Here is a 6,701-nt window from a genome sequence, read left to right on the forward strand (position 1 = left end):
GGCATCATGCATGTCAATGGTCATAAATCACACATATGTGTGTTTAAGTCTATGTGTGTTATTCTATGTAAATGTGTGATCCTCTCCGAGTGCACATGTGTATGCTTTTGTGTGCATGTAAGTCAATTCATTGGCCAATAACTGTGCATATGTGTGTATTTGAAAGTATGTGTATGAGTGTGTGGAAACACAGGTATGAGTTGCATTTGTGTATTTGTGGTGTGGCTGTATGTAGGTCTACGTGTGGGTGTGTGCATAGGTATAAAAGGGGTATATGAATGTGAATGCCCAAATGTATGTGTATAAGAACACCCAAAACCAAACCAAACAAAACTCACTGCCATCTAGTCCAAGCTCACTCTTAGCAACCCCTGTGGGTTTCTAAGGCTGCAACTGTCTACGGGTGTCGAAAACCCAAATTTTCTGAGGAGCTGATGGTGGTTTCAAACTGCAAATCATGTTCATCACAGCCCGAGGAGTAACGACTCCACCACCAGGGTCCGATATATTCATTAGGTCACCAAACCTACACTCCAACTGGGTTTAGCTCGGGTTTTCCATCAGTCATACCGGAAACAAACAACGCTGAATAAAATTATTCCATTTAATTAGCATACATCTGTCATCATTAAAATGCTTTTATTATTTGCAAGCAAACCAATATCCAAACGCCACGCTGGATGCATGACGAGAGAGAACAATGTGACAAAATTCAGTCTGCTCGGCCTGACACAGGACCCGGATGTGCAGAGACTCCTCTTCACTGTGTTCGCAATCATCTACCTGCTCACCTACTCATTGTCCTGACCGTCACCACCAGCCCAGCCCTGGGCTCCCCCATGTATTTTTTTTCTTTCATTCCTGTCTATCACAGGTGAACTCTTCACATCTATGAGAGCCCTGAAAATGATGATTGACCTACTGGCTGAAAAGAAAACTATCTTGTTCCGTGAGTGCATGACTCAGCTCTTCACAGAGCATTTCTTTGGAGGAGTGGAGATCCTTCTTCTAACGGTGATGGCTTATGACCGCTACGTGGCCATCTGCAAACCCCTGCACTATATGACCACAATGAACCGACACATATGTGGTCTCCTGGTGGCCCTGGCTTGGAGGACTCCTTCATGGTCTGATTCAAGTTCTTTTTATGGTCTGATTGCCCTTCTTTGGTCCCAATGCCATAGACCATTTTGTCTGTGATCTTTTCCCTCTACTAAAACTCTCCTGCACTGACACACACACCTTTGGACTCTTTGTTGCTGCCAACAGTGGACTGATGTGCATGCTCATTTTCTATTTTCTGATCACCTCCCACGTCCTCATTCTTTGCTCCCTAAGATGTCACAGCCTGAAGGACAGCAGAAGGCTCCTTCCACCTGTACATCCCATATTACCGTAGTCACCTTATACTTTGTACCTTGCATATTTGTGTACCTTTGACCCACAGTCACCTTCCCCATTGACAAAGCAGTGGCTGTGTTTTATACTACGGTCACCCCATGTTAAACTCTCTAATCTACACCCTCAGAAATGCAGAGGTGAAAAATGCAATGAGGAAGCTCTGGAGTCACAGAATAATCTTAAGTAAATATCCAGCATAATACAGAAGATAAAAGCAACATCTACTCATATTTTAATACAACGCTGACTCATTCTAGAATAGTGGTCTTGAATTAATGCTAGAATAGTGTTCTTGATTTGTGAGTTGAACACATTTTGTTCTCCTTGGCATCTGGTATCTTTATTGTTCCTATTTTTTTAGTTCCTATACCTTTTTAAATTTAATACTCATACCTTTTTATTTTGTAATAATTATAGATATTCAGGATGTTGCAAAGATAGTACAATGTGTGTCTTCTACTCATTGCCTAGTTTTTTTCAATAGGAAAGCTCTGCATAATTACAGAACAAGTTCAAAGTTTTAAAACTTACATTGGTACAAGACTGCTAACTAGACAATAGCCTTATTCAGTTTCACTAGATTTTACATGCATTCATTTTTGTGTGTATACAGGTTGTTCTATGCACTTTTTAAAAATAATCATTTTATTGGGGGCTCTTACAATTCTTATCACAATCCATATATACATCCATTGTGTCAAGAACATATGTATATTTGTTGCCATCTTCATTCTCAAAACATTTGCCTTCTACTTGAGCCCTTAATATCTGCTGCTCATTTCCCCCTCCCTCACTCCCCCCTACCTCAGGAAGCCTTATCATTCATAAATTATTATTTGGTCATATATTACACTGTCCGACGTCTCCCCCTGCCTTCCTCTCTCTGCTGTCCCTCCCCCAGGGAGGAGGCTATACGTTGATTCTTGTAATCAGTTCCCCCTTTCTACGCTAAATTCTCTCCACCCTCCAGGCATCGCCACTCTCACCACTAGTCCTGAAGGAGACATCTGTCCTGGATTCCCTGTGTTTCCAGTTGCTATCTGTACCTATGTATATCCTCTGGTCTAACCAGATTTGTAAGGTAGAATTGGGATCATAATGGGGGTGGCTAGGGGGGAGGAAGCATTTAAGAAATAGAGGGAAGTTATATGTTTCATCATTGCTACCCTGGATCCTGACTTGTTCATCTCCTCCCCATAACCCTTCAGTAATGGATGTCTAGTTGGCTACCAGTGGGCTTTGAGTCTCCACTCTGCACTCACCCACATTTTCAATGATATGATTTTTTGTTCCTTGATGCTTGATACCTGATCCCTTTGACAGCTCAGGGTCATATAGGCTGGTGTTTTTCTTCCATGTGGTCTTTGTTGCTTCTCAGCTAGATGGCACTTGTTTATCTTCGAGCCTTTAAGACTCCAGATGCTGTATCTTTTGATAGCTGGGCACCGTCAGCTTTCTTCACCACATTTCCTTATGCACACGTTTGTCTTCATTCATCGTATCAGGGAGGTGGACACCCATTGATATGATTTTTAGTTCTTTGATGTCTGATAACTGGTCCCTTCTGAACTTTTGGTCAGACAGGCTGGTGTGCTTCTTCCAAGTGGGCTCTGATGCTTCTCAGCTAGATGGCCTCTTGTTTATCTTCAAGCCTTTAAGACCCCAGAAGCTATATCTTTTGATAGTCGGGCACCGTCAGCTTTCTTTAACACATTTGCTTATGCACACATTTTTCTTCAGCAATTGTGTCAGGAAGGTGTGCATCCAGAGCCCTAAGGAGGACAACACTGGAGACTCAGGGCCGGGACTGGCCCAGACTGATCCTGTGACACTGAGGCAAGCAACTAAAAGCATGTGACAGAGCAACCATGGGAGCAGAGCAGGGAGCCCCTGAGGGAGTACAAAGGACAGACTCTGAGGCCAAAGCATGGTACCCCATTGGACCTGATTGAAGGACATGCCTAGAGATCAAAAATCAGATCTTGATATATTTACAGGTTTTTCTTTCTTTTTATGTTTCTTTTAATAATTTATTCTTCTATGTGTAATTTGTTTCCTTTTTTATTGTCATAGCTATGTTCTCACTCATTTCCTATCTTGATATGACTTGGTTTTTGGTGCATATTATTATCTCTACAGATCTATCTAGATGAGATAGACTGGATGAATAGTCTGAAGGAGAAAACAATGGGACCAATGGTTCCAGGGGGACACGGGAGAGGTGGAGGAGGGGGCTAAGTAGGTGGTGCTGACCAATCCAGGGACAGCAGAGCAATAAGTGATCCAAAATCAGTAACAAGGGGGGTGTGAGTGGCCTGGTAGGGATTCAGCAAGGACAAGGTAACTGAGAGAAATTACTGAAACCCAAATGAAGGGTGAGTATGATAGTGGGACAAGAGGAAAGTAAAAGGAAATTGAAGAAAGAACTAAGTGACAAAGGGTATTTGTAGAGGTCCAAAGACTGGAATGTATATATATAAATATATTGATATGAGTGTAGGGGAAACAGACCTATGTACATATATTTATAGATTTAGTACTAAGGCACCAGATGGACATTGGGCCTCCACTCAAGCACTTACTCAATTCAAGAACACTTTGTTCTATGCACTTTTAACACAGTGCAGCCTTGTGTAATTACATCAAGATACAGATCGGTTCCATAACCATAAAGGAATGCATTTTCATAGCCGTGCCCCCATCAGCCTTTTCTCTGACAACCACTCATCTGTTCTTCATTCCTACAAGGCTTGTTTCCAGTTTGGGGCTTTTACAAAGAAAGTGGTTTAAAAATTCATATGCACATTTTTATGCAAATACGGCCTTTCATTTAAGAGATAAATTTGAAGGAGCATAATTACTGAGTCACATGACAAGTGTATGTTTAACTTTAAAAGACATTTCCAAATTCCTTTCTAGAGTGTCTATACCGTGTGAGATTCCCATCAGCAGTGTTTGATAGATCCAGGTTTTCTGTTAAAAATTCAACAGCCTTTTATTTCACAATTCCTTTTGAGAAATTTTTATGAAATGGAGGAGGTTTAGGTTGAAGTTCATATTCACGAAGGGGGTCTATGGATGCTCACTTGTCAAAAAGGAGATCCTTCCGCTATTTAATTGCTTTTGGCTATATTTGTATTGGTCTGTTTCTCAGTGTCCGTGCGCTGCCAGCACTGCCTTGATTAATGTGGCCTAATGATAAGTCTTGAAATTAGCTTAATATGAGTCCTCCATCTTTGTACATCTTCAAAACTGATTTATTAAAATTAATATTACATCTGGGTATTTTGTCTTTCCGCATTTCATCTCTTGCCTTATTCTGGGAAAGAAAGTTCTTGCATAAGCTCTTCTTTTATACTATTTTGTTGTTGTTGTTGTTGTTGTTGAAACTGCTGTAAAAGCTATTGATCTTGCTCCAGTATGTCCTCCAAACAGTGCAGGAGAAGCCCACTGACTATGAACATCTGAATGCACAGGTTCTTAGTAAACAGGAAATTGTTATTGAACTTAGTCATTGAGTCCAGATGTGTAAGACACATCTGTATGCATCTCCTGGCATATGATCTTGAGTAATTCCACTTTTGATTCAAGGCAATCTTTCCCAATGGTGACAAGAAACACAATGTAGATTGGGGTTTCAATTCTCTCATACCATCCTCTTCCTTCTGGCCCTCCATGGAGATGTGCTGGACCGAGCTGCTGAAGTCCCATGGACTTGAAGCCATGCAGAGCTCCTCTGGGCCTGTATGGATTGGGAGCAAGCGTCGAGCACTCATCCAGTCTTGGTGTTTCTATCTTTAATAAGACAGGAAAAGTCTCAGTCCTAGAGCTGGTTCTTCATCTGGTACATGGTTTGTGTTCAAACATCTACATGAGAAGGTCAAACACTGATATGAGGATGAGAACGGCACCAGCCCACAACCTAATGGGGTGACCTGTGAGTTCAGCCAATCTCTCTGCCTCTCTTGAGGCTTCAGACAATTGCCTGAAGAACTCTCCACTTGGTCCTTCCTTTTATCAGAACATCGCAAGATAATGACAAAACGAATCTGAACAACCATCTCAGTTCCAACTTTTTCACCATAATTCCATTCCAGTAGGTGCAAATTTTGAATCACTCCTCATGTCATCATTCAACCCCTGGATGCACAGCCCAACACCTGCTCTTCCTCCTCTGTGCTCTGTGCACAGCCTGTGTCACCTGTCTCTTCATGTGAAAGTTGGTGATTGAATAAAAATGATCTAAGAAGAAAGTAAGCATTTGAATTATGATGGTGGTAAAGAATATTGAAAGTAAATGGACTGACAAAAGAGGCAAGGATGGAGATACTTCACTTCACATACTTTGGACATTTTGTCAAGAGAGACTAGTCTCTGAAGGTCATCATGCTTGGTAAAGTACAGGGGCACTGAGAATAAAGAAGGTTCTCAAGAAGATGGATTGATACTGTGACGGCAACAATGTGCTGAAACGTAGGCATGCTGTGAAGAGGGCCTAGGGCCAAGCAGCGCTGATTTTGTTATCCATAGTGTTGCTATGGGTCAGAACCATCTCAGGGATCCTAACAACAACAAAAACATTGTTTTACTGAAATTGAGCCGTGTGGTTGAGTTCAGTTCCTTACCTGAAGGATAACTAAAGGCCATAGTCTTGGAGAATCCAGCAGGCTCTCTGTCTTACCAATGACAGTAGTCTTTTTTTTATGGTGTTGAGCTTTATTCCACATTTTTATCCTATTCCATTCAAGACTTTCTGATGTTATCTCTTTCAGAGAAAGTGTAGCTGTAGCTGGCACTACCTAGTTTTTCTGATCTCGTAGTTTGGAGACTGTCCTTTGTGGAGTTGATTACACTATTGGACTAATTGTTTTTATGTGCATTTAATTTTCATCACTCTTCTTTCCTGCTGACACAGAGACTAATAATTATATTGCAGACACTTCTTCTAATGAGCGTGTAAGACCCCATTCCCTACTCACCAAAATAGAAGGTAGAACTTTTTCTTTGTGGAATGTATTATGAAATTTTGATCTAGGTGTCTCCTGAGATTTCATCCTGAACCCACAGGCCAAGTGACTTTTTCTCTCATAGTATTTGGTTATGTCTAAAAACTTTTCATAACTTTGTCCCCTGTATGCTCCACTACTTTCATAGATATTTCTGCAACAAAGATTACTTACACTGACACCAAGTCAATTCTAACTATAATGACCCTACACGACAGAATAATAGAGCTGCTCTGAGTGGATTCTCAAGCTGTAATATTTAGGATATTGAAAGCCTCATCTCAATCACAAATC

At 41.1% G+C, this 6,701-nt stretch overlaps 2 pseudogenes; one reads left to right on the forward strand and one right to left on the reverse strand.

Annotated features, from left to right (window-relative positions):
- Positions 1-684: 684 nt before the first annotated feature.
- Positions 685-1,601, forward strand: LOC142445760 (olfactory receptor 4C5-like; annotated as a pseudogene).
- A 3,114-nt stretch (positions 1,602-4,715) lies between these two features.
- Positions 4,716-6,048, reverse strand: LOC142445761 (lys-63-specific deubiquitinase BRCC36-like; annotated as a pseudogene).
- Between the last annotated feature and the right edge of the window lie 653 nt (positions 6,049-6,701).

Source organism: Tenrec ecaudatus, chromosome 4, assembly GCF_050624435.1.
Source record: "Tenrec ecaudatus isolate mTenEca1 chromosome 4, mTenEca1.hap1, whole genome shotgun sequence".
Classification (NCBI taxonomy): domain Eukaryota; kingdom Metazoa; phylum Chordata; class Mammalia; order Afrosoricida; family Tenrecidae; genus Tenrec; species Tenrec ecaudatus.